The sequence below is a fragment of the Scleropages formosus genome, chromosome 13 (assembly GCF_900964775.1).
Source record: "Scleropages formosus chromosome 13, fSclFor1.1, whole genome shotgun sequence".
Classification (NCBI taxonomy): domain Eukaryota; kingdom Metazoa; phylum Chordata; class Actinopteri; order Osteoglossiformes; family Osteoglossidae; genus Scleropages; species Scleropages formosus.
In genome coordinates this window covers 27258971-27286845 of record NC_041818.1, presented here as the reverse complement: position 1 = coordinate 27286845, position 27875 = coordinate 27258971, and the positions used below count along the sequence as shown (strand labels likewise).

Sequence of the window (27875 nt, the reverse complement as noted above, 5' to 3'; positions counted from 1 at the left end):
AGATTAAGATCCTCATCGGCAGAGTTTAATTAAATTCGTCGCGGTGCCTTCTGGCTTCCGTGGATTAAGACGTTACTCTTTGTCCTCTGGACAGCTTTGTGGAGCACCTCAGGTTGAGGACCCCGTCATGGGAACGACAGGAGGGGCCCTGCCAGCTGCGCAATTCAGTAGGTAAGTTAAAATGCTGGAAAAAGGCACCTCACTTGTAGTTGTTTAAGTGGAAATTCAGGAGGGTTAATGCAAGTCGTGACCCTGAACTGTGACCCTAACCCTAATTGTAATCCTAACCCTAAACCATCACCCTAACCCTAATTTTTACCGTAAACCATCACCCTAACCCGAACACTAACCCTTTTATTTTCAGTAATTTCAAATGTGAATGTACCTGACACACAGAGAGTATTTTTTAACATTTCATATCTGTATCATGGACTTTCACAGAACCTAACCTATGAATTAACCTGTGAATTGTTGCCCAACGTGTGAATTGTAAAGTGTTTATCCATTGTGACGGTTGAGAAGGTGACTTTGGACGTCCGGTGCCTTGTGTACTCGTACCCTCGGGAGCTCCTTTGTGGTTGTTTCCGGAAGCTCGTTGCTTCTGCCTAATGTCTCCGACCCTCCTCGCTCAGGGATCCCAAACGCCCTTAAAAGGGACTCCCTCTTGAGCTGTCTGAAGTTTTTATTCCTGGCGTCGCAGAATTAATGTGTACATTACTCACAGTTAAATGTCACCGAGTTTTAATAGCGCTCCGTCTGTCCGTCCTCCTTCGCTGTTTACCCACATACGCTTCTCGGCCCCTGAACCTAATTAAACGTGACATTTCAAGCATGAGGTGCACAACTAGGGCCAAATGATTATGTATTATGATATATTATCTATGTGTTATGATGATGAATGTTATTCATGAAGCACATTTCCACATCAGGTAGCCAATCTGTTCAGTTACAGAATTATATCTGCAAAGAAATATTGGGTTAATTCCCTGAAGAAGCGCCGTTGAAGTTCCTCGATAAGAACGTCTTCGGGATGTCCGACCGCAAATTTCGGCGCTCGGTGGGTGCCGTCGGTCAGACGAGGACGAGCACGCCGCTCTTCGGGGACGTCTGGGTATGGAGCGCGATCACTTCATATTAACTGTGATTATGCGACCCCGCATGGCTGTGTGCCGCTCGGTTGCCGCGGCGCACAAACTCTTCTGGTTTAGAAAAGAAGGCGGGAGGAAGAGGCTCCTGTTTGCGGTGTCATTAACAGTCTGGCAGTTAGATCCAATACCCTGGCGGTGCAGCTGTCCCGGTCGTCACACCCCAGCAGGAAGGAACTAGTTGCGACAGGGTGCTTGAGGACTAGGGGTAGGTTGACGGCTCGCCGGGTGTACCTGAACGGGGAGGAAATGCCACAGGGGCGACAGGGTACGATTACGCGGAGCGGAGCTGAAATGTAATAACGGGGATGATGAGGGGCGAGGGTTGCGGCGGAGGACCGGGCTCTCGGCCCCGCACGCAGGTGGCAGACAATCGCACGCGTTCACACACGGTGATCCCCCAGTACGATAGCCTCTTATCAAATCCCCCGCGCCGATACGCTCCGAAACGCCTCACTTCCGCAGGATGAACGCGACCGATTGCGGGGAAGCGGAACGGCGACGGGAGCCGCACGCGGGGGCGTCGCCGCGGGGGGCACGAGCGTCACTGACGCTAAGGGCGGAGCCTAAGGAGGATGCTGCCGGGACGGCGGGTTCCTGCTGAGCGGACGCCACCCGTGCCGAAGCTGCCGGCTCGCTGGCGCCCCCCACTGGAGCGGCGCTGCATTTGCAACTTGTCATTCGGGCGACTCTTTGGGTGCCGATCTAAACTCCTTGAAAAGGCCGAAACTTATTCCTTGGAGGGGCGCAGCTGCTGAGATCTTTGTTAATTATTTTTTCCTGGGCGACCGTTTGCGAGGCGGTTCTGCGCTCTTTCTATTACCGGTCCACGTTTCGCGGAGACCGCTGTGAATCCATGGCAACGGCGAAACCGCTGGTGTGAGCGAAGCAACGCTTCTAACATGTGAACTGTGTCGTCGCCTCCGCGGCGCTGGAACGAGGCCCCTCGTGGACTACCAGCGGGGTGCGTGGGGGGGGTCCTGTTTGCACCCCCCCCGCCTAAGATCATTAATCTGCTTAATGTCACAGAGACAGGAAGTTGTTGGTTGGCAACCGTGGCGACCGGTTTACTTTAGCATCCCATAAGTTTAAATTTGTCACGGTAAGAGAAGCACTTAATTTACACCCGAAACGTCAGGCCAAGTGACCTGCCGGACGGCTTCTGTGAAGAGAACGGAGAGGTAGCGATCGCCAGCGCCCCGTGCAGCCGGAAACCACCGCTTTGGAAGCGCGAAGAAGGATGATCCGACGAGACGTTTCTGCGCATTGATGCGCACTTTCTTGCAGGAAACATTTGCTGCAGACGATGCCTTCGGGCGGCCAAAGGTGCTCCCTCTCATTTAGTCATTCTGCGGTTTTGCACCGGACTCCCTTTCATGCTCGCTTCTCAAGCGGCACGTGGGCCGAGGCCCCGTTCGCGATCCGCCGAGAGGCGCGGAACTAGCGCGGCGGGGTCGTGGCTCGCGTCGACGCGTCCCGGAAGCAAGCGAGGTCAACGGCGGAGGGTCAAGGGCGGCGGCGAGCCGATCCCTTTTTGGGGTCACCTCATCGTCTGTATAAACACACCGCTGATACTTTAAACGCTCCGGTTAGGCCGCTGCCCCCCTTTCTCGCTTTCTCCGCACCGGCGATGCGTCTCGGAAAGCGCCGAGCCCTGCGCGCGCGACAGTCGCGCCGATTCCCGGGGGCTGCGGCTCTTCTCTTATTTCTGATTTCTCATCCATGAAAGAGCAGAGTCCATTATAAATAAGTAGTCATGGTGAAAATAACTGTGAGCATCTCCCTAAAAATGGCAGAGAGTCTGTGGGCCGTGTAATGCGTTTTTATTTTAAGGTCGCCGCGGAGGCTTTTACCAAAAGTGGCTCTGTGTACAGAAAGCTGGGTGACGTGACAAAGTGGGGCGGAGGATTCATGGGAACCGGTGACCGTCTCCTTCGGGAAACGTCCTCCTGGGCCGGACGGGGCGCTTCCGCACAGGATCGTTCCCCCGAAGGGCCCCGTGGAGGGGAACTGCTCCGATGCCGTCGTGACCGCGGCCGGTGCGGTACCGCGCCCAGGATGGATCGCGAACGTGGGGTTTAACTACCGAGGACTTTTCTCGGGGACCCTCCTGCGCGATGACATCGGCACGATTCGCCGAGCTCACGCTTTTGCAGCTTCCGAGCAACTTGCAACCTGCCATCTTTGGGTCCGAAGACAGCGGCTCTAACCGCTACGTGACCAGGCGTTCCAGCTCCTTAAGTGCTTAATGATGTCATAATTTTGCTCCTCCGGTGCAGTCTGGGATCTCGCGGGACGGACCGTGCGCTCAGCCGTCTCCTGGCCCGCACGGCTCGCGGGTGTAACGCGCCTTCCCGACAGCGCGCGGTGCCGCCGGTGCGCGTTGCAGGCGCGACTCGCTGTCCAAAAAGCGCACGTAAGGAATCCGCAACCTCAGATAATGTGCACTTCTACTGACTTAAGATGTCCGGCATTTTTACACCAGGTCTTTGCTATCTGAACTGAAACGAGTGGCACAAAGCAGAGAGGAGAAAGTTATGTCAAAAAAAAAAAAAGCCACTGCCATCCACATTAGTCACAGTAAAAGTCAAAGATTTTTTTCCAGGCTCAAGTGGACGTTAATTATTGGGGTTTGTAACAGTGTAAATAAAGAGGGCCGGAAGGACGAGAAGCGAGGCGAACCGCGGCGAGGTGTTTTCGCGAGATGTTCCTCCCAGCTGTGTTACGCAGAGCGCTGAGCAACGGAATGAAAAGAGGCAGCTGGTCTCCGGAGCAGAGCAAGCAGAACAGCGTAAGGGATCAGAAACGCAGAGATGCTCGAGTGAACAGAATGGACATGAATGAAATAAGGAATGAATGTAGATGAATGAGAAACGTTTAGAAACACAGAAGGGTGCCGACACCGGGGCTGAAGGACTCCGTGGGCTCTTTCGTCGTCTAAAAAAAATTCGACTTTGAATTGAATTTGAGTGAAAATTTTAAAATAGGCTACATTTTAATATGGCTCATCATGCACGTGCGTGACCGTGACCCTCGCTTAGACACGCGGTTACCGACAGCGTTGTTGTGGCGATGATTATAGAGTCCCTGCCTTTGGACTTGCAGGTTGCGGGTTTGAATCCCCCCGTTCCTTCTGTGCTTCCCTTACCCTGAATCGCTCCGGTGAAAATGACCCTGTTTGTAAACGGGTAAATCGCTGCAGATTACGGCACGCTGTCGGCACAGCGCAAGTTGCTTTGGAGAAAGCGGCTGCATCGTGGGACCTGAAAGTAGCTCCCGTTTAATTTGCTGGAGACCTGCTGCGTGCATCGCCTGTCTGAATGAGTTGTGTTCCGAAACCCAGAAGGGACTCGTATTGATCACGTAGATGCTGTGCATTAGAGCCGGGTTTTCATAGGATGCTAAAGGCAGAGAATGTCATTAAAGCACTCTCAGGGTCAGTGTGGTCCCTTGGATGCCTGCGGGGGCTCATTGGGGACAGGGGTCAAGCGACAAGGACATGTATGTGAAGGGGGTCACCTTGGGCAAGAGCTGGTGTTCTGGAATTACTGCGGTGTTCGAAATCCTATTTATGAAAGGAGAGGTGGGGTTGCGTGGCACGGTCTGCCGCTTCTTCCGTGGAACAGATGTGGTCCCTCGGATCGGGTCCCGCGTGCGGTCGAGGTACTCGAATCGAGCAGCACCTGCGGCGCGGCGTCCCCGGCGGAGCCGGAGCTCCACGCGAACCTGTCGTAAGCGGGCCCCAGGGGACGGGGAGGAAAGAGGTCGTATTTGCTGTACAGTTTTCTCTGCTCACGTGAAGCTGTGCTCATTAGGTGTAACGAAAGGCCCCACCGTGAGCCGCGCCGCTTTGGCCACTTCTGTCCAGGTTATACTGGTTAGATCAAGGTTGTGTGTGTGTTGCCTGACCAAGCAGTACTGAGCGTTACTCTTTTGAAATGAACAAATAAATATTGATAAAGTTGTAATATTTACACTGACAAATATTGGACATAATGCGTACCTGGGATCTCCAGTCTCGCTAGAAGTGTCAAAATCTCAACACCTCTATATAATAAATAATATACAATATATAATTGGGCAGCACGGTGGCACAACGAGGAGCGCTGCTGTCTCACAGCACCTGGGTTCGATCCCCGCTCAGTCTGTATGGAGTTTGCGTGTTCTTTCCGTGTCAGCATGGGTTTCCTTCGGGTGCTCTGGTTTCCTCCCACACTCCAAAGGCATGCTGTTCGGGGTCACCCATGTTAACACAGAGAGAGAGTGTGTGTGTGTCCCACTGATGTATGGATGAGTGATCCATTGTAAGTAGTGTATCTAGCAGTGTAAGTCACCGCGGTGTGTGGGCTGGTAACACTCCATAGAGTCCATTGGAAGTCAATTTGGAGAAAAGCATCTGCTAAGCAAATAAATGTAATATATGTAATAGCATCTCTTTAAACTGTACTTATAAACAGTTATGATGTGCACATGGTCGTAAAAGTGTTTTTCCTGCCTCGCCGCCACGTTGCTGCAATATGATGTTCACGTTGTCTCCTGCCAACCGGCAGCCTGGCAACACCCCGGGGAAATTGCGTCCTGTGTGTAGTGCACACCTAGAGTTTTAAAAAGCGGGTAAAAAAACAGAGCATCATCTCTGAGAATTTCTGCTATGTTACAAGGTGCTCCGAACAATTTTCTTACAAAATATCGGTTGCGACCGCTTCCCCTCGGCGACTTCCCTCTAATGAGGTGCGTAGCAGACGTTTTGTGTTTAGTGCATCATCGGATCGGCAGGGGACCGTTTCTGCGATTTAATGACCTTTGAAGGAGACCCGCGGCGGGTCTTGTTGGCGCTCACACGCCCGCTCCGTCATCCTGGTCTCTGCACCTGAGTTGCTCTGCAATGGAGGAGCTCGGTAGCATCAGATAATTTTGTGTGTGTGTGTGTGTGTGTGTGTGTGCGTGTGCGTGTGCGTGTGTGTGTGTGAACGAACACGCTGACGTAGGTTCAGACCACGGTCCAGCAGCATGCACGGCCCAGTAGCCGTAATAACGATCGATAAACAGAGGCCCGCTTTGTGGTGTTTAATGTGCCACCGGCCTTACTGGAACCCCGTGACCATGCGTGACCGTGTTTGCATCCCGACCGCAGCAAGACTCGAGTCATTAACCACACGTGGCCATCTTCTGCACACAGGCCCGTGCTAATCTGCACATTCCACGAAGCAGATCGAGAGATCGGGAAGTGCGCCCATTAGAGCTTAATATCCTTCTGCTTCTCTTCTGTTATAAAAAAAAAAAAAAAAAAGGAGCTCTATCCATAAACAACAGTTAGTTCCCTCCCGGGACATGAACCAACAACCTTCTGGCTTCAACCCAAGTCCTTAATCACCCTTTGGCCTGAGCTGTGCTGGTAGGCTCTCCCCAGACTGCTGCCATCCACTCTCCGGGACAGAGTGTGACACCGCGCCAGATGATGTGTTGACACACCCACGGCTGGAGACGGGCACTCGCACCTTGAACTCGGTAAGGGTTTGTAAGGAAGAGCTCTGATCACACTTTTGGATTCATTCAATCCACATTTTTGTAGTGTGCTTGCTCACGCTCACACACACACACACACTAACAGCATATGCGTTATGTACCTACCGGCAGATGTTTGGGTTTGATCCACGTCCTGGAGCACGTCACACACACTGCTGCGTCTCACAGGACCTGAGTTTGAACCCCACGTCCTGCTGTCATTCCTTTAATCAAAGTACTTACCCTGAACTGATGCGGTAAAAATGACCCCGCTGTGTCGATGGGTAAATCAGCGTAAGTAGCTTAGCGCGCAAACCTGTCATTTGAAGCAAAGCGAATGAATGATAACGAATGAAACCTTTGACATGTGTGTGTATTGAGTCATGACCTTGCTGGTTCAAATCCCAGAGAGACCTCCTCCTCGTGCCCTTGGGAACTGCGTTTACTCCACGAGTCCAGCTGTCCAACAGGGTAAAGCGGCCACAGGCCGCAGCGATCTCTGTGAGTAGCGGTGTTTGCTAAGCCTCCGACAAGAGAATCCGGGACCGACTCCACGACTTGCGATCCGGAACGTTCCGCCGGGCTACGATGGCAGTTCGGTGCCTTGCGCCTCGGTGACCCTTGCGGAGAATGCGGGCGCTGGAGGAAGCGACGCGGTAGCGGGAGTCCTTCCGGCCGAGCAGGCTGCCGTCCTGGCGTCTGTTCCGTTACTCTTAGTGAAGCTGGGGGCCAAGCGAGTCGCGCCCGCTCCATCCCCAAGAGCCGCACGGCCGTCGAACTGATCCCCGTATTGACTGACGACTCGTTTCCCGTCGCGATAAAGCCGCGAAAACGTGATCGGATTAGCTGCGTCTGCGCTCAGACGGGCTCCGTCGATACCTTGGGTCTCGTTCATGCTGTCGGTTCTGCTTCTGTTTCGGTGCGAGATTAACCGGCGAAATCTCGGCGTCAGAAACACCGAAGGAGAAAGTCTCCCTTTTAACGAAGCAGGTTATTTAAAGATTTTAAGGGTGTGGTTAAAGTACACGAGTGCGTAGCTAAAATGTTCACCGTGCAGACGCTCATGTCACTGTTGTCTGCTTTTTTAGACACTTTCCCACCTTTATTGCAACTTATATTTACTTATCAGACACTTTTCTCCAGAGCAACTTCCAACAAACTCTATTTAGTGTTGTCAGCTCACATACCTTATTTACCGTGGTGACTTACACCGGTAGATACACTGCTTACACTGGGTCACTCATCCATACATCAGTGGAACACACACACACACACACACACACACACACACACACTCTCTCTCTCTCTCCGTCACTCACACACTATGGGTGAACCTGAACAGCATGTGTTTGGTCTGTGCGAGGAAACCAGAGCACCCAAAGACTTACACTGCTAAATACGCTACGTACAATGGGTTCGATCCCCGCTCAGTCTGTGTGGAGTTTGCATGTTCTCCCTATGTCTGCGTGGGTTTCCTCCGGGTGCTCTGGTTTCCGCACAGGATAGCGATGGGAACAGAAAAAAGTTAACGTTAAAAATAAAACATTACGATCTTGTCTACCGGAGTAAATGCACTCACTTTGTCTAATATATGTTATTTTAGAAAATTTGGGCTTGTCTTATAGTTGGTGTTAATGTTTTATGTTTTTATCAGCACTGCACATAGTGGCTTTACAGGTTAACTGAATAAGTCTCGACTGATGGCTTGAGTTATTTTTCTCTCCATGCCTGTAATATTTCATTGTGTGTGTGTGTGTGTGTGTGTCTATGGGCAGTGATGCTATTCTGTGTATGCTTGTTGACACTGCATTCTAGTTTGTGAATTTGCAGTTGCATGTATTGCTTTGTGTGTGTGTGAACAGCGAGGAGCCCTATGTGACACATGTATCAGCTCTAATCTCCAACACTTGACATTTTAGCCCCCCCCCCCCCCAACCCCGTTGCACCCTTGTGTGATTTTTACAGCCCACTTCCCAGGAGTGTCTGCAGCAAAAGTCAAAAGAACTGAGTTGTTTTTCTGTAAATGTGGCCCATTTCATTCCAACCCACTCTGTGTCAACGCTGGAGCTCAAGTGTGGCCAGAAAGCGTATCTGGTCTAAGTGGGAGACTCTGGGGGGGTCGCTCCTCCCATTAGGGGGTCATTATATATAATAATAATATTATTATTATTATTATAGAGTGAAACGTCCCATCAAGGGATCATCAGGTACATTATTATTATGAACTGTACCCATCTACAGTTGGCATTTCTGAGGGTCAGACTCTGGTCTTCAGTGTAAAGGTGCGTGTTCGTATGCAGGTGGTTCCTGAGACGGAGGCGTTGCACACTGTGCTGCTGCTCCCCTTTCTGCAGTAAACGGTCTCGGAGTTACCCTTTAGGACAGAGTAAAGCAGTGCCGCAAGTTTCGAATCGAGACGGAGCCCGTACCTCGCTGCACCGCGGCGACGCGCTCCGAACTGGTGTCTTACAGTCAATCAGTGGGGTCCGGTGGAGCTCCGAGCCGATTCCTGAGGACAGGATGTGTGTGTAATCTGCATAATTTGCATATGTAATTAACTCGCACAATTAATATTGCAGTCAGCAGGGCGGAATCACAGTTAGGGAGCTGGTGTGTGATTGGACTTTGGTGCTCGGATTTTGTGTGTGTGTGCGTGTGTGTGTGCGTGTGTGCGCACTAATGGAAAAGTGTTGCGTTCCCTTAGCCGACTTTGGGAATGTTTATGCCGACATTTATGAAATGTTTATACAGGAACCCCGGGCCTGCGTGACCTCTGGGCTGTGTGATGTATGTTCTCCCGGGGTATGAATACGGAAGTTGCGGGTGCATGATGGGAGATCGGGCGTGTTTTTGGAAACCTGCGGAGCCCCACAAGTACGGTGTGTCTCAAGACCCGAAGATCCTGGGAAAACTATACAGCGACCCTGTGGGTCACTGCGAAAGCCGTGCCTCGGCGGAGGTCACGCTGTCACACTGGTGAGATGGATCAGATGCCGCCGCTCCCCCATCTCGCTGCCAGGTCTGGGAGGAAGATGAACTCACTCTAAGTATGAAAATATTTGTCTGAGGAGGGAGAGGAAGGAAGCGGCGGTTGCTGTGAGCAAATTGTAAAGACTGAAATCGGATTCGCTGGAAAGAGGGGAGAAAGTGGTTAAACTGTGGCTCGCTCGCTCACTCACTCACTCACTCACTCACTCTCTGCTCAGGACTGAGACAGAACGTTCGTACAATCCTGAACTCCAGCTGTATCTTGTATGAAGTGCTGTGAGGGAAAGTGTGTGTGTGTGTGTGTGTGTGTGTGTGTGTGTATGAGTGAGAGTGAAAGAAAGAGAGAGTGTGTGGGACCTTAAACAAATGTGGCTTCACCTTTCCACGCAACATTCGCAGGCGCGTGGGCCGCGCTCCAGCACCCGAGGAAGCAGCTGGGTCGTCCGAGGACCCGCTCCCCTGAATCCCGCTTGGGTCTCGACCCCGGACCCGGGCCCACCTGTCCAGACGCTTGGGCCAGCTGTTCTCTCACCCCCGCAGCTGGCAGACGCGGAGGTGTACTTTCCTCCGGCGCTTTCACTTTCGCGACACGGCGGCTCGCCCGTTTGCTGTCTGGACCCCCTGCGGAAAGGCGAAGGCTCTGCCATCGATCAGCCTCATGGGCTCGCCCGTTCCTTCAAGCTAAAGAATGAGACCCACAAAAATTGAGGGAAAACACTCGCTCTCTCGCTCGCTCGCTCACTCAGTGTCAATACCTTCTTCTCCGACGCGAAGTCACGGAGGTCCAGAGTCTATCCCGAAAGCATAGGGAAGGAGAAATATAAGAACTCAATGATGAGCAATAACAAGAGGCCAGCAGGCAGCATAGGGATTCGAACCTCTACCCATGGACTTGAAGAGCCCAGATTCGAATCCCACTCGAGAGCCAAACGAATGAAAATGACGTCTCTTGATTCGAATGACCATTGATCGAGGTGCTCGTCCTGAAGTGATGCAGTAAAACTTACTGTGTTGCATAAACGAGCAAATTGCTGTAAGTAGCTTAGTGCACAAATCTGTGTGGCCTCTGCCAAAAGGTGACAGAAGAAGAATTAATTTTTTGAACATTTTCATACCTTTGAAGTGGCCTTTAATTGTTGAAAATGTTACATTTATCATTTATCTGCATGAATGTGGCAGAAGCTTTTCTCCAAAGCGATGCGAAGCAGAGTAAACAAAAGGTCAGCATCAGCAACAGACGAATGCAGATATAGGATTATGGACACAGTCACTGTGTCTGACACCACAATGTTGTTGGTTCACATGCCTCCAGTAGCTCCTGTGGAAGTGACATTCAAAGAGCAAATGCATAGATAATCCTAGCAGATGGTGTTGGACTCATTCGTGGAGCTTTCAGGACGGAAGTGCCTTTCAAAGATGATTTGAGACTCTTCTCGAATGTCGGAGGGATTCAGCAGCTTTGAGGGGCACAGGGAGATAATTCCACCACACTAGGACCAGTCCAAGAACCTACGGACTTCCGATTTTGGACCTCTCCGGGTTGTAGCCAGCGATCAGATCCTGTAGGTATCAGGTTAAGAGCCACCAATGATCTTGTTGGCTTTAACCAAAATGTTGAACATTATGCAGGCAGCTACAGGATGCCAGCGGACACAGACGAGGGGAGACTTTGGGCTGTGTGATGTATGTTCTCCCGGGGTATGAATACAGAAGTTGCGGGTGCATGATGGGAGATCGGGCGTGTTTATCGGTGATCGGGAACACTTTAGCATGTTCTCCCACTGCGGCATTCTGGATCAGCTGGAGAAGCTTTAAACTATTAGCTTTACATTATTGGCTCATCAGGCATGGAGACTCTGGATCCATTATTCATGAGAACAAAAGTGGGCAGCTTTGCTACGTTGCTATTTTCAGAGAGTTATCAACTGGAATACAACGTGCTGCATCTCCACAAACGGCCAGAGGGAGAAGCAGCTCCAGCCGTGAAGGAGGATTCACACCTCCATATGGCACAGAGTCTCAGAAGAGCCCTTTGGGAGACCTTTCCGGATCAATGCGGCCGCTGTAAGTGCCCTGCTGTTCATTATGAGCCGGCGCCTGGGGATGACGAGCACTTTCCGCGCAACTCCACCATCGGTCTTTTGAATCGATGAGCGGCGGCAGTGTTCCCATCACTTCCTCTGTCGTTCTCCAGGAGGAAGTGAATGGAGATAGATAGGTGGACAGGTAGGTAGATAGTGCGGTGCACAGCACTCTGGGTTTGGGTGAGGCGAAGGAGGAGACACAGGTATCGTTCATTATGAACTTTTTATTAGAACACAGCACACAGAGAAATAATGCTCTTGGGCCGAGGTCCCCTTTTCCTCAAGGACCTGTGCCTCAAGCCAGCCTGCTTAGCACCCCCCGGGCTTTCACTCCTTCTGACTGGGAAACACAGTCACCCTGTTATTTTACATTTATTCATTTAGCTCACACACTTTTCTCCAAAGCAACTTACAATGTTAAGGTTACAATTATTTACCCATTTTCATAGCTGGGTAATTTTACTGGAGCAATTTAGGGTAAGTACCCTGCTCAAAGGTAGTACAGCCAGAGGTGGGAATGAAACCTGCGACCTTTGGACCCAAAGGCAGTAGCGCTAACCTCTATGCTATCAGCTGTCCCCGTAAGTCCCCCCAACGGTTGAACACTTATTTACAATTTTCCCATAATGCAACTATGTACAGTAAACACAGTTCCTGCTCTTGATAATGCAGGTCATTACAACATATCTAAATAGATAGAAAGCACTCCCAGGACTTACCTCTAGGAATGGTGGTGTCTTCAGCGTGCCCACAGTAGACGCATCTCAGTCGCCCAGGGACGGGACCCACACCAAGGGCCCTGGAGGGGAACCAGATGGCTGCACCACACGATGCTCTCGACTTTGAGTAAATGTGCTGATTGTTTGACGTTCAAAGATGCCGGTCCTGGTGCACCGTGCGCCACCTGAGCTCTTCATAAATTAGCTGCGATTCAGCCGCGTGACTCAAATCACGTTCAAATAAAATGTGACAGCTGAGGTCTCGCTGTCATTTACTTGTTGTCAAACCAAATCTGCATTATTCTAGAAATTGCTGAAATACTGGAAAGGTCACCTCAGGTCATCTTCAGTTTCTCCAATGAAAAGAACAGCAGTCCATCTTATTCCAATTAAATAGTTATTACAGCAGTTACAGTATTTTTTTTTTTAAGGCTTCCAGTAATTACAGAAGTAGGGCTTTGTTTAATCTGAATGAGGCTCAGTACGAACATATTCAGTGTAATATATTAAGTATATTTTACCGGGGTAAATTAACAACTAGAAGTTTGCTAAGACCAATAAAATGTAATTTTTTAAAAACCCTGTGTTCTGGTGGCACAAGTGGTTCGGCGGGAGCCATTCAATCACGTTAATCAATGAAGGACCGGGCTGGAACAAAAGCCACATGTGTCAAGGATGAGCAGCTTCATGCTCTGGTGTCGCTGTGGACACATATGGTGTCTGTCCACAAAAAAGCGTTAAAAACCCTCAGGAAGTAGCCCTGTCTGGTGAAGTACACCGTTTTGCTTCATTTTACCATAGGAAGGCTTCACGGGCGCGGTGAGCTTGGATGGGTCTTTGCTCCTGTCGAACAAATTTAGCACAGACCGAAAATGAGTCGCATCACACACATTTAACCGGCTTTGCATTGCTTTTCAGGAAAACAAACACATCTGTTTCCCACCGAAATTGTGGTGTCGATCCGCATGCAAATTAGTGACAATCGGTCACAGGAGGGAAGGAAAGACGCGCGTGCGAAAAGAAGGAGATGTTCGTTATGGAGATCCAGACCGGCCTCTTTCCAGGCTCGCTCCTCTTGAAGTAATTAGCCGTTAGCTGCCGTTAACGCTCTCTTCCACATGAGTCATCGTGAGCGCCAGATGAAGGCGCGGAGCCGCCAGCAGGTCGGCGTCACAGCTGTCATTTTCCCCCCTGTCAACAGCGCATGGCTGTCGATGGGAGACAGGAGCCGTAGAGGCGGATGGAGGAGATCATCTCTGTCGGAGACGCTCTGGAAGTGTCCTCAAAGTGCTGCTTTCTCCAATAAGTTCTTTTTTTTTGTGGCCTCTCCCTCTCTCCACCGCATCGGTGCTTTAGAGCACAGCGGATGGTGTGGACGTCGCGCTCGGCGACAAGTGCCACGCGATTTGGACGATCGAAGGACCGCCGTGGGGTTTGAGGACTCCCATCATCCTGAGCTGAGCGGCGCTTTGACATTTCCATCATCCTCAGTGTCCTCGGCACCATCGTCGGGATGCCACTTCAATCCCGTGCTCGGCTTTCACGCCGATCATCACGGCCGTGCTGCCCTCGCGATGCTCACCCCGCATTTCTATTTCTTTAGCTGAAACTTTTCTCCAAAGCAACTTATCAAGCTACTTACCATGATTTGCCTGTTCAGACAGCTGGCTAATTTTCACTGTGCCCAACTGATCTAGGGTACTTCAGCAGGAGTTGAGATTCAAACCTGGGCGCTGCACTGCAGCCCTAACCACTGCACCACCTGCTGCCCCTGAGCTGAAATCTGTATCCAAGGCAACCTACAAAATTGGGTTTATACAGTAATATTAATTACTACAGTTTATCCATTTATACAGTGTATTTAATGGACATATCTGTAATTGCAATCAGCGGTACCATAGAAAGTATGGGATTCGAACCCTCGACCTTCACAGAGCGAGACATCAGCTGTCAGCGCTGCGTCGATGCTCCAGCGCACCAAGCGGGCTCCAAATTACGCCCCGTATCTCGAGCGGTGCGTGAGGGCCGGAAAGACGTGCTGCGACGTTCACATGAGACGTGTGGCAAGAAGAGGTGAGAGCGCGGGGCCGTGCCCTTTGACCCCGGCGCTTTAACGAGTCGCCTGCCTCGGGCTGCCTATGGAAATGAGCGCCCATTAATCCCGGAGCGAGCGGCCGCCAATTTGGTGCGAAGGAAGGGAAATGCGAACCTGTGCGGAACTTGCCGGAACACAGGCGAGGAAACAAAAGCAATTTGCGCAGAGGCGGTCGCCGCTCGATGAGGCCGCTTTCGTGTGTTCTCGGTCGCGCCGGGAGGGTGCCCGGGGGTGGGGGGGAACGGACAGATGGGTGCGTGCGCTCGGGAGAGATGATCAAAGCCACATGTTTGTCCAAGGATTCAGAGCACAGAGACGCGGTAGTGTCGCACCAGGCTGTGTGCGCCGCTTCCCCAACAGGCGTGGCGGAGGAAGCTGGCGTGACCCAGCGTGCTGCTGTGTGATTAACGGGTGTGCGAGCGGATCGCCCGACGAGATAAAGGTTTCGAGCCCAACGATAACCGGTGTTCCTTTGCCTTTGCAGGGTATCCCTGGGGGTTCCTGCCCCCGTACCGGGCATCGTATCCCACGGATCGGCTCAACATCGCTATTGCTTACTTATTCATCACTATTCAACACCTGTCCTATTATATAATAATAATGACAACTTTATTTATGAAGCACTTTTAATGCAAATGTTGCTGCTCAAAGTGCTTTACAAAAAGAGAAAATGAGCTGTGATTAAGAATTATAAATAATTGAAAGTAATGAATAAGTAAGCCCAAGTGGCCTGAAGGAACCACCACTCAGATGCATAGAAGTAACATTTAAAATGTTAATTACAAGGAGAATTTTAAAATTCTCTGTATTTTCAGTGGTGTTTTAAATTGAAATGATTTGTCTTTTTAACGAATCTGCCTGTCTGATGGTCTGTGGGGATTCGTTCCATCGTTTCGGTGCAAAGTAGCAGAAAGTTCCCTCCCCACGTGCAGCCTTCGCACTGTGAAGTACAGGCAGTCGCCGGATTACGGACGAGTTCTGTTCAAAGTCCGTCTTTAAGTCGAATTTGTATGTAAGTCGGAACAGTTCGTATCTAACGTCACTTAGTCAAATGTTTGTCGTAGTATATAGTATATCGTGTACCTTTCTATGAAACATCAACCATAAAGAAACACTTCCAGATACACTAAAACATCTTTAATATAACAGTACAGTAATAATAACAATAATAATAATACAATGTAATGATCATGATAGCAATAATAATAATAATGCTAATAATACATGTAACTACTGTATTTATAGTAGCGAGAGGAGGAAGAGGAGAGTGTGTGTATGTGTGTGTAGGTATAAAAAACATTAAAGAAACTTTAATGTTCACTTTTCCGATGTTCGTTGGTGTTTTACTTTTTTCCAGTCACTTTATTATTTCTACTTTAGTTTCAGTCGTGATCATTTTACTTTTCTTTGAAGGATCATCATCACACTTTGGTGTCATGGTTAGAAGGGTAAAAACAAAAGAAAGTCAAATACAGTAGTAACACATGAGACACTGTTAAGAGCAACGTGGTCCGACTAAAAAGAAGGAAGTCCTAGTCCTACCTCAGGCTCACGCGCCGACAAGCCGACGAACCGCTGTAGATGCGCAATGTTTCATGCGCGTCACAAAGAAGCGCAGTTTTTTATTACGAATCATTGCATGTAATTCGAATTTTTAATATAATAGGCTTTACGGGGGGTTGTTCGTAACTACGGGTTGTATGTAAGTTGGATGTTCGTAACTCGGGGACTGCCTGTAGTTTAATTGGGTGTCATTACTTTGACCAGGTGCACTGGAACAGGGTGTGGGATTTGAACCGCTACGCCACCTGCAGGATCACCTTAGCGGCCCTTACAACCTTACCAGGGTACCTGTCCGGATACGAATCATGTTCGCAGGCCCGTTCGCGTTTATTAGGTGCGAGCGCACAGGTGTACAAACGGAGCGCCAGAGCAGGCCCTACGGGGGGCGCTCACGGGCCGAGCTTCTGCGTGCGACGCCTTCACGCCCCCGGGGGTGGCGGTGAAGGAAGCGGTAAGATGCCGGCGAAGCGAACCCCGTTTGCTCACTCGCTCAAACAATTGTTAATTTTATTTTTGTGCCAAGCGAAAGGGGATATTAGTCACGGTGGAAGAAAGCTTCCTTGCGGCGACACCCCTACCCCACCCCACCCAACCCAACCCCCGCTACTGGCCCAGATGGCTCTTTTTTTGAAACGAAGGCCCCCCTCGAAGGGCCACACGCGCCGCGTCTTTAAGAGCGTGTAAGAGGTGCGTGTTCTATTTGTGGAAGTTAATAAAAATGTCTTATGAGAAGCTGTGACGATTGGCGGGGATGGTGAACGCCGCAGAGTCTCATGCGCACGCGCACGCATGTACATAGGCGCCCTGTCGCCGCTGGAGCGTTCAGCATCCTTTCTGGGTGGAGCTGCTGAAGTTCGCTGTGGAAATGTCACCGACGCCGAGATCCGGGAAGGAAGAAACACGGGAGAGACGCGGGATTCGTGACCCTCGACACGGTGCCTCGGGGTTCACGAAATCCTAAACCGTCCAGAAGGACCGCGGTAAAAATAGTGTACGGCCAAGCAATTGACCCTGCGAGGTTTCAGAAAAAAGTACGAGAGGAGAATATTTCCAAATGTATCGCAGGAAAACACTTTTGAAAGGTCAGGGGAAATGGAATGCGGAGCTCTGTCGTGTGCGTCTGGCGGCGCGACGTGACCCTGGGGGGCTGGGGGGTTGGGGGGGGCAGTGATTTTAGTTCGGTCCGACGTTTCTCCTTCGGAGGCGAGAAGCAGCCTAAAAAAAGGTGACAAGGGGTTCGAGAAGCTCGTCTCAGTTCCCGCAGTCAAAGGGTTACGTTTCACATGGCGGCCAAACTGAAGAACCAGACACTTCAACTTTTACTCCTGTCTGCTTTGTGCTTCTTGCTCTTATTTTTCAAAACTGTAATGTTGTAATTAAGAATAATTGTAATTGCAATTACTAATAACAAACAACTGCTGCCTGGGAATATTTGCAGCGGGAGATTAGAGCGAGAACTGAAATAACTTCCGTTCGTTCAACTGCCCTTGAGATGATGTCCGTTGTGGCTGAGCACAAATAAGAGTTTCTCCGGAAAGTTCTGTCCTCCGCTCGCGTCCCTTCTCACTGTGGTTGAGTCCATCCGTGAGGTTGCTGCTCTTCTTCTTCCTTAAACTTTTCATCTTCTTCTCAAGGAAATTCGATCTTCTCACGTTGTGTCCGAAGCGCGACGACCTCAGTCCCGTCCTTTGAGCCTCAGTGCGCCGTGGTCTCATTTGAGCCAACGTCCATCCGTTTGCTCCCCGGCTGCCCACGGTGTCCTTAAGAGTCTCCTTCGGTTCAAATGAGTCCAAGTTTCTCCTGTCCTGCTTTTCAATTGTCCACCTTTCAGATCCAGACAGCGCGATTGAAATACCATGGACGGCACGGACTGAACATCTGAGGACCTTCTCCAGATCTCTCACTCCAGCCTTTGGGATTCCTTGTTCTACACTGAGCCCGAGACAAGAGCCGTCAACAGCTTCCACATGAGCAGGTCAGTGTACCGTAGTAAAAACAGGGTATAACTGAAGGAAACGCATCCAGGGCCCACAGTTGAAATCCACCGCAATGAATGATCATCATCTCACTCTACTTATGAATAAAACCCACCAGCAGAAGCCTGTTAACGTGCTGTGCTGAATGCAGATCATTGCTTTCGCTGTTGCCTCGCTTATTTAACACAGTCGGCAAACAGCGGCGCTCGCTCACACCCCCCCTCCCCCCTAGGGCTGTGGCGTCGGGTGCGTCGGAGCGGAAGTTGAGGAAATTGCCGCGGACCGGGGCGGCGCTCCGAGGGGCCGCCAGCCATGAGGACGTCGAGTAAAACACCTCCAGCATCGGTGTTCGCCCGGGAAACACTCATCCACATTGTCTGGTGCTTTCATCTCTGTTACACACACACACACAAACCATGAATCGCATCCATTCTGCCACTCGTCCCTTAATACCCTCACTAGTATGCCAGGAATGGCGAGGCCACCTTAAAGTCGCAGTCGACCGTGAGCGGCTGTTAATGAATTCGAGCCCCAAGTTGCCTCGCAACGTGGAGCATCAACCAGAGCATCGATGTCAGCGCTCACATCGACATCTCAGATAACACAAATAGATGCCTGGGAGATGAATGAATGAATGAATGAAACTTTATTAATCCGCTAGTGAAACTCCTCTTGGTTGCTGCATGGTACAATATTTACATTTACATTTACATGTATTAATTTATCAGACACTTTTCCCCAAAGAGACAAACATCTCGTAGAAAATACAAAGTCTTCATTACATTAGGAGAAAGAGACACTTGGATGCAGACGTGTGATTCTTAAGTGCAGTTAGTTTCTTTCTTTCCACCAAATGAACCAGCGTTCATCACACGAGTAGCTGCAAAACTTTATCCTAATATCAACGATTCCTGATCACCTTTCTGGTAATTTTTTTTGGACATATATATAAACATTTACGTTACATTACAGGAGTAGCTGTGTAAAGGTTTTCTGGGCATGATCTTCAAGTTATAGAGCATGAATATTTACACCTTACATGAACTTAAGAGATGATGGGCCAAGTGAGTCTGGAAGAGGTGAGTTTTAAGACCTTTTTTAAATGTGGACAGGGATTCAGCAGTTCTGAGTGACAGGGGGAGGTCGTTCCACCACAACGGAGCCAGAACCGAAAACCTTAGTGCTTTTTCATTCGTGTGCAGGACCACCAAGTTGGCAGAAGTAGAAGAGCGTATCAGTCTCGTTGGGGTGTAGCGCTTGATCAAGTCCTGTAGATATCTGGGAGCAGTTCTATTGACGTATTTGTGGGTCATAACCAGGGGCCATAATAAGAGACGACCGATGTCACTTGTCATTACAGCCCCCTGTAAACGAGCCTCTGCTGATCACCATTTTCCCGCTTTAGCGGCTGCTTGACCGCTGAAGGGCACACGGCGGAATGTGGGGCCTCCCAGCATCCTCGACGTCTACCTGCTTCCGGCTGCTCGTCGTCGCTCTCGCACCAGCTCATCCCGTCATCGTGACCATTTCCATCTGGGATGGTGTGTGTTTAAAGACATCCCTCGAAATGTGCACTTGCAAACATCCCATCGTTCCGCTTGAAATGTGACGTGCGGTGCCAGCTGTGGACTAACTGGGCAGCAGCTTCTTTCGGACGGACGGATTAGGATGGGAAGCGAACCCGCGAAGGCTGGCAGCCCGTGCTGTGTGGACAGCAGGCTCTCACCTGAGACCACGTGTCCACTGGTTACGAGTCAGACCGCGCAGCACTGGCATAACAGCACTATGGACATAGTGGCTCAGGACACCGACGTGTAACCTGAAGGTTTCCAGTTCAGCTCACAGCTGGAGTCCTACCGTGGTACCTTTGAGTGAGGAGCGAAGTGCTCCGGTAAAATAGCCAGGTGTCTCAACGAAATGATGGTTATACCGTAAAGTGTGCAGCTGACCTTAGCACAAGTGATCATGGAGACGTATCGTACGTGTGCGGAGCTCGTGGCCCCTCCCGGTTGGAGCTGCTGACCCCTGGAAGACGATGCCGTGAGCTCCAAGCGGCCGTGATCGTGCACCGCGCCGAGTCGCCGAGGCAGGAAGCCCTCCTTGCGCTCAGTCATTCCGCTGGGTTGCCGTAGTGATCCGCAGCACGTCTTTGATACGCGACACCTAGAGACCCCCCTCCGGTGGGCAGTGTCCCGCCCCGGCAGGCCGCTGCCGGTCCCACGGCGCGTAGCGAGCGCAGGTGCGCGGCCGGCGTGTGACACGGCTGAGAGACGCGGCAAGAGAAGTGCCTGGGACTTGCCTGCCTGCTGGGTCTCTCACCGGGTCGTGAACTCATGCCTTACCGGCTCACTCTTTATTGGCTCCCTTGTTATGGGCTGATTTATTACCAGCTCCCCATGTTAAGGGCTCACTGTTGGTACTCTTTTTACAGGCTCACTTGTTATTGGCTGATTTCTTACTGCTCCTCTTCGTCGGCTCACTTCTTATTGGCTGTTTTGTTACTGGCTTACTCTCTGTTGGCTGATTTGTTACCAGCTCCTCTTATCGGCTCCCCCATAAAAGACTCACTGTTTATTGGCTCACGTTTTACAGGATCACTTCTTATTGGCTGGTTTGTTACTGGCTCGCTTTCCATTGGCTGATTCATTACCCGCTCCTCTTTACTGGCTCCCCATAAACGACTCACTGTTTATTGGCTCACTTTTTACAGGCTCACTTCTCTGTTGGCTGTTTTGTTACTGGCTCACCCTCTTTTGGCTGATTTTTTATCCGATCCTCTCTCTTGGCTGACCCATAAAAGGCTCAGTTTTTATTGGCTCTCCTGTTAATGACTCACTCTTCATTGGCTCAGTCATTACAGGTTCACTTGTTACCAGCTCATTTGTTATTGACACACACACACACAGTACTGGCTCACTTCTCATTGGCTGTTTTGTTACTGGCTCACTTTCTATTGGCTGATTTGTTATCGGCTTCTCTTTACTGGCTCCCTGATTGAAGACTCGCTGTTTATTGGCTCACTTTTTACAGGCTCACTTTCTGTTGGCTGGTTTCTTACCTGCTCGTCTTTACTGGCTCCCTGATTGAAAACTCACTGTTTATTGCCTCACTTTTTACAGGCTCACCTCTTATTGGCTGGTTTGTTATTGGCTCTTCTTTGTTGGCTCCCCCATTACTGGCTCACTCTCTTTTGGCTGATTTCTTTTATCAGATCCTCTCTCTTGGCTGACCCATAAAAGGCTCCGTTTTTATTGGCTCTCCTGTTAACGACTCACTCTTCATTGGCTCAGTCATTACAGGTTCACTCGTTACCAGCTCATTCGTTATTGACACACACAGTACTGGCTCACTTCTCATTGGCTGATCTGCTGTTGAACCTTCTTATTGGCTTCTTCAGGACAGACACACACACCTTGGCGTCGGGCTTTCGGATGCAGCAAAATGCTCAGCGGGGTGTGTTGGTGTGTAGATGTAGGAGACGGGCGAGAAGCTCAGCGCTTTTCCCAGTCTGTCTATTTATCGGAGTCTATTGATTACAAAGTGTAATTACGTGTAGAACGGAAGATGACGCAGCGCAGTCTTAGAGTGCAACAGGCAGGAAAAAACAGAGGGAAGAGGAGCAGCTTGTGTGAAAAATCTAGCTGCTTTAAGTCATTAACTGTGCCGCCCTTAATCACTCCGTCGTTTCGAAAGCACCAGTTGTGGACCGCAAAAATGAATTCGGACGATGCTCTCATTCGGGGCGGCGCGTGTGATCGCAGACGATACGAACACAGGGCGGAGAGCCGAACGAACCCAAAGAAATTCTACTGAACAGTGCGATAAATGGTATGGGGGAATATCACTTGTTTTACAGACAGTTAGGGTACAATAAGCTTAAGAACAATGTGCGGATAAACGGGAGAATCGCGGTGCTGTTACAGCGGCGCGAGAACTGGGTGAATGAATTGAAGGCATTAAACAAAGCATGCAGGCATATGAAAAAGAAACCAAAGTATGAGCAAATGACTCAGTTCAGACGCATCCTCCCCCTCTTGTTCATCCAGCATCCTTTGAGGGGTGTGAAGTAATGGTGTCATAATGTGTGCTTTCAACTGAGTGAAGATACAGCCAATGAATTCCTCTAATAATAATAATAATATAACAACTTTATTATCATTATAAAATATATTAACAACAGCTAATAATAATAATACTAATTTTCTTATCATTATAAAATATTTTAAAAACAAAAATATATAAATAAATATACACACACAGGCTGAAACTCCTTTTCCCAAGCAGAGTCGCGGCAAACAGGAGCCTAACAAGGCAACACGGGGTGCAAGGGACACACCTGAGACGTCTGGGATGCCAGTCCATCACGAGGTACCTCAAGCGGGACTCGAACCCCAACCTCGCCAGAGAGCGGGACCCGGCTAGGCCCGCTGCGCCATCGCACCCCCTGAGATAAATAAACAAATAAATATTATTATTATTCATTTAGTTGACACCTGTCTCCAAGGTAACGGAACAATGTAAGGTTTGCACACTAAACTTTATGCAGGATCATTTTTACTGCATCAGTTCGAGGTAAGTAACTTTCTCAGGTGCTCAGGGGCGGTGGAGCTGGGATTCGAACCCAGATCCTCCGAGGGCAAGGTGATGGCTTTAACCCCTACACTTCCTCGAGAGTGAAAGTTACACCTTCTTCGCCGTGCTGCTGCAACATTCTGCATTTGCTGCCGCTCTCATTTGGAGCGGACGTACAGGAAAGTGCTGCCGAAGTTTAATAAAGTTTGTTAGATAGCAACAGGAAGACACCAGGAGGCTTGAGGTCCCAAGCGCGCGTAACTGCGTGTTGAGGGTCAACGGCACGGTGCGCGGAGGCCGGACACGCTTGGGTCCAAACCCGAGCAAAGCATCGTGACGCGTTGCTGCCAAGCCGCTCTTTTCAGCTGGGTTTCATAGCGGAGGAATTCAGGCTAAGTACGGCACATTTCTCAAGGGTACGGAAGCGGGGGCCCTCCTGGGACTTGACCCGCACACCTTCACGTTTCAGTATTTAACCAACACGTTACCTTCAGCTGTCACAGTGCACTGGAGCACAGGCCGCTGAGCTGTTTGGTGTTTCTCACCCTGCGATCTCACAGCTGCCCTAAGAAGAGGCCTAATTACCCCCCTCGGATCCTGACCGGTACGTGCCCCCGCCCTTCCGCCCCGTGGGCCGACCTTCCTTCGGCCGAGAGGACGCCCTGCAGAAACGCCGCCGGTCCGTCGGCGGAGCCCTACGGGAATCGGTCTTCCGGATCCCTGGCGCGGCGATGACCGTCGCCGGCTTCCGAGCAGCCCGACAGCTCTTAAAACCCCTCCTCGCTTCGAGTGCCTCTCTCTGTAACATGATATCATCATACAAATGTCATTTGGCCAACCGGAGGCAGCTCGAGATACGAACAATTTCCATCAGTCCTTCCCCCTGTGGACGTTACTTCATCTTTACAACTAATCGCTCTCATTTATTTATAACCCATCTAATGTCTCGTGTAACTTTTATCGTGTTTCTGTGAAAATGTGGTAAATGTACTAATGGCTATGGAGAGGCTTCTCGCGTGCGATGGAGAAAAGGGATGTTGCAAAGCCCGCGCTTTCCCCGTACACGGCGGCCGTGGGGCGTATGGAGCGATGACCGTGAGATGTAATGCTCCGTGTGACTCGCGCTGGGAAACGGCCCCAGTTTGTCTCGAGCTCCGAAAAGCCCCGTAATGAGGCCCATCTTACTCAGCCTGCCAGGAGACGGGGCCTTCCGGAAAACACCAGTATAACTTCGTTACGCGGCTACGCTCTCGCTCGCGTTCCGCTTCCGGTCACCAATCGCGCAGCTGGCGAGTTTTTTCGGCTCCCTAAAAATATCACCCGGATATATTTGCGTAAAGGAGAGTGCGGCGCACGTGGCTCGCACCGAAGACTCGAGCGGTGCTGAACACCATACGAATAAAATGAGAATAAACGTCCAGGAACCTCATCGTATGAACTGGCATTACATCCTTCCTACAAATGGACAGATGGAATACAGTGCAGTAGACAGGGTCATTATACAGGGCTGAGATGTGTCTTTTACTGTAGGGCGTGCAGAAGAAAGGGTATTGAGCTGCTCAGGCATTTATGAATTTTCTCATATTTATCATTACAATTTATTAATTTATCTGCCACCTTTATCCAAGGCGACTTATACTGTTTGATTATTGCATACCAACCCGCAGTTTACCCATTCATGCAGCTGAGTAATTTTTACCGTGTTAGTTTCAGGTAAGCATCGTGATCGAGGGTGCTACAGCAGGAGGTGGGGTTCGAATCCCAGCACTTTGACAGTGGAGTAGTGGCTCTGACCACTGCCCCGCCTGGGGACCCCCCCACCCCACATGACTGCCAGTACTGGGCTCACTTTTAGGTCCAGGGACTTGGGACAGATGCTCTCTTCTCCCTGTCTAATGACTGCATGGCAGGTGAGAGGTGACAGGAGCACAGTGACCACAAACCCAGAGCAGCTATGATGATGAAGATGCCTCTAGCCGAAGCCCTGGGAGGAGTCGATCATTTTCCCCGTCCTCCCGCAGCGATGCTCCCCAGCTCCACTAATCTCCGAAAAGCCCCGATTCAAAGGCGAACCTTCGCGTGTCGTTGTGACGGTCGCTTTCAGAGCTGTGAATTCGCATCACGATTTCCCCGACGCCCCGCTTTCCCGAGACGGGTCTGGGCCATGTTTACGTCCATAACGTGCGCGCTTGAAAGGACGGCAGGACATCTACATGTCATAAGGGTGGTTATTTCCTCCTCGCTGCTGTCAAGGAGGGAAGAGCAGAGCGGGAGCGAGATTTCGCCGGGTTGCCGCGAGTCCCTATTCCCGCCTGCATGTTTGCGTGCGCGAAGACGCGACGAGAAAACGAGAGAGCTCCTCAAAAAGTAGACACCGCACCATCGAATATGGCCGTGCTCGGTGCAGCGGTCGCCACGTGTTTCCCGCGACTTCTCCTCGGCGAGGGACCAGGTACCGACGAGGATCCAAGACGACGTCAGCATCTGGGGAGAAAAGGCCCCATGAGCTTCTCGGGTTCTCCGCCTTCTTCTGTTGACTTAAGAAACCTTACTTACCATCCAATTCGCACACAGCGTGATGGAGGAGGGACTTGACACGTACAGTAGCGCCGAGCCCAGGGTTTCACCGGGTTTTTACTGCAGCGCAGCGTAGGCCGTACCGCAGACCCCGTGCGATTCATCGTAGCCGACGCGGGGTGCGAACTCCGGGCCGATGAGTAGCTCCCGAGAAAATGAGAGCCCGGATGGAGGAGAAGCTTGGTTCTGAATGCGGGTTTTACTCTCCAGTCTCATTTATCTGTGCATCTTCAACAGAAAAGGGCAGGAAAACAGCAGTGCCAGGAAGGCCTTTGCCGCCCACAGCCTCGCAGTCGAGATTTCGCTCAATTCAAGTGCAGATGAAGGTCGAACGCACCTTCTCGTGTTCACTTTTCCGTTTCTTTACAATCCGCCGGATCTTCGGGGGGGATCAGGCTGGGGAAGAATGGGACTGCGTGTCGTCAGGGTCTTAGAGGCTCGGTTCTGTTTACGCACCGCCGCTGACTTTGCCGTTCCTCTTCAGCGCCGCAGCGGCAACATCCCAAATGGAGCGAAATTAAATTAATGAGCTGCCAGAAGCGCTGAGGTGCCGAGAGGGAGACGTATTGTATGACCCCGCAGCGACGGAGCGGGGGAGCGCTAAGTGCGGTTCGAAAGACCTTCGTAGCGCTCGGAGCAGCCGGCGTCGTAGGCGACGAACCCCTCTGGGACGAGGTCATCCATTTACCCGCGCTGCTCTCGGAAACCAGGTGACCCCGGGTGTTGTTTTGGACGACGAGCAACGAGAGAACACCCAGCTGCATCATTTATCCAAGGGAACGCAGGTCGGTTTTCTTCATCGGAGAGGCGAGGGTCACCCGGCCGTACCGCGACACTCGTCTACCTTTGACCGCTCGGTAGTCCCGCTCACAAGGGGTGCAAAATGAAACGTTTGAAGGTGCTCAGTTGTAGCTCCAAAGTGGTGGAAGGAGCCCCCGCTTTCCCTCAGCGCTGCTGAATCCCTCTCAACATTAGAAAAGGCCTCAGAACCCACAATCTCTTTTTGACCCACTTCTCTCCACAAACATATGTCTGCTCGATAAGCTTGCGCTGCACTTGCTTCTTTAAAGAAAGTTTCATTCCCATTAATTCAACAGGCAGCTTCTCGTGCAACGTATTCCTGAAAAAAATTGCCACGTCGGATTCACTGACGGATGGCACGGCGGCGCCTGGGTTGCGTGAGAGAACAGGGGTTTGATCCCCACTCGGTCTGTGTGGAGTCTGCGTGTTCTCCTGTGTCGACATTAGTTTCCTCCCACAGTCCAAAGACATGCAATTCAGGTGGATCGGTGATGTTTAACTACCAGGAGTGTGTGAATGTTTGCATGCGTGGCTACCCTGTGGTGGACCGGCATTCCATCCAGAGTGCACCTCCACTGCAACTTCACAAGCACTGCTTTCAGGACAGGCTCCAGGTCACTACAGTCCTGATAAGGACTTAAAACTGGATGGATGGATGGATGGATGGATGGATGGATGGATGGATGGACGGACGGACCGAACATAGTATGGCTCAGTATGATGTTCAAAAAGTCTAAAAATAAGAAACTGGAGATGATGAATTACTAATACAAAGAAACAAACCGTTAAATTTGATTTGGATTAATTGTCTGGATGGGAGGTTTAAGAGAAAGTACGGAGAGAATAACATCATAGAGGAGAACCTGGGCAGCACCTCCCGACAATAAACGCGAAGACAGAGCACCGCCGCGCATAACTTAAAATCCACATCAAACAGAGACATCAGACTATAACTCCAAACTAGAACAGCTGCTTATTTAGTATGTAGGAAGATTTCTGGGGGACTTTCACTCTCATCTCTCTGTTCTGGGGGTCTTTATTTTTTGCCTTATATAAGATAATTTATATTTTAACTAATGGCTTGTGACTGTTAGATTGTCTCCCTGAGATCCACAGCTGGGGAGCTGGATGAGGTGAAGTCTTTAGATTTATCTCTGCGAAACAAAATATCTGTGCGATGCAGCCAAGAGCAGAATGATTGAATCTCTACCGATGTCACTGGGGTCAGTTAATAAACCATGTGCTTTTCTCAAGGAAGTAATATATGAATTTTTTCCATTATTCCCCATTCTGAATGCAAAGAGGTGGTGCAATAAAAGCCCATTGTCCTATATGGAGATAACACTGTATGTCTTGCTGATTTTGTCTGTACATGAGAAATTTTACTCGCCACTTTCAAAAAACATGAAGGTCTGTTCTTATAGTGTCTTTCAGCTGTCCAAGAGGACTGTTCAGTTTGGTCCAAGACTTCAACTTTGCAAAATGCAACCTCAGTGTATGAAGATGTGCTGGTGATGCATGTGGCACCGGCATGTTCAGGACGTTTCGCTATATAGCGTCCTCTAAAATGCGGGTCTTCGACGATGCCGACGTTTATTCCCGTGGTTCACAGCGAGCACCATGCTGCGTTGGAGGGACCATTCAAAGGAGTGACCTGAAGTGATGCGATCAAGGATTCGTAATTCTGAATTATACATTTCCAGAAGTAGTGCTGCAGAATCTATGATGTTATCAAGTGTGGGGTTGGAGTTCGCAGAAGCTTTTATGGAATTAAGCTACTTTGTCAAAGAAAGATCAGTTACCAATTTGCAGAATGCGTTCAAAGCACGGTTTTGCTTTATTTAACCAAC

At 50.3% G+C, this 27875-nt stretch overlaps 1 long non-coding RNA gene across 1 annotated transcript; it reads left to right on the top strand.

Moving 5' to 3' along the window:
• Positions 1-73: 73 nt before the first annotated feature.
• Positions 74-18819, top strand: LOC108922878 (uncharacterized). The gene is made up of 3 exons (XR_001965171.2): positions 74-171; positions 17931-18074; positions 18308-18819. It is a non-coding gene; the product is annotated as an uncharacterized LOC108922878 (long non-coding RNA).
• Positions 18820-27875: the final 9056 nt, after the last annotated feature.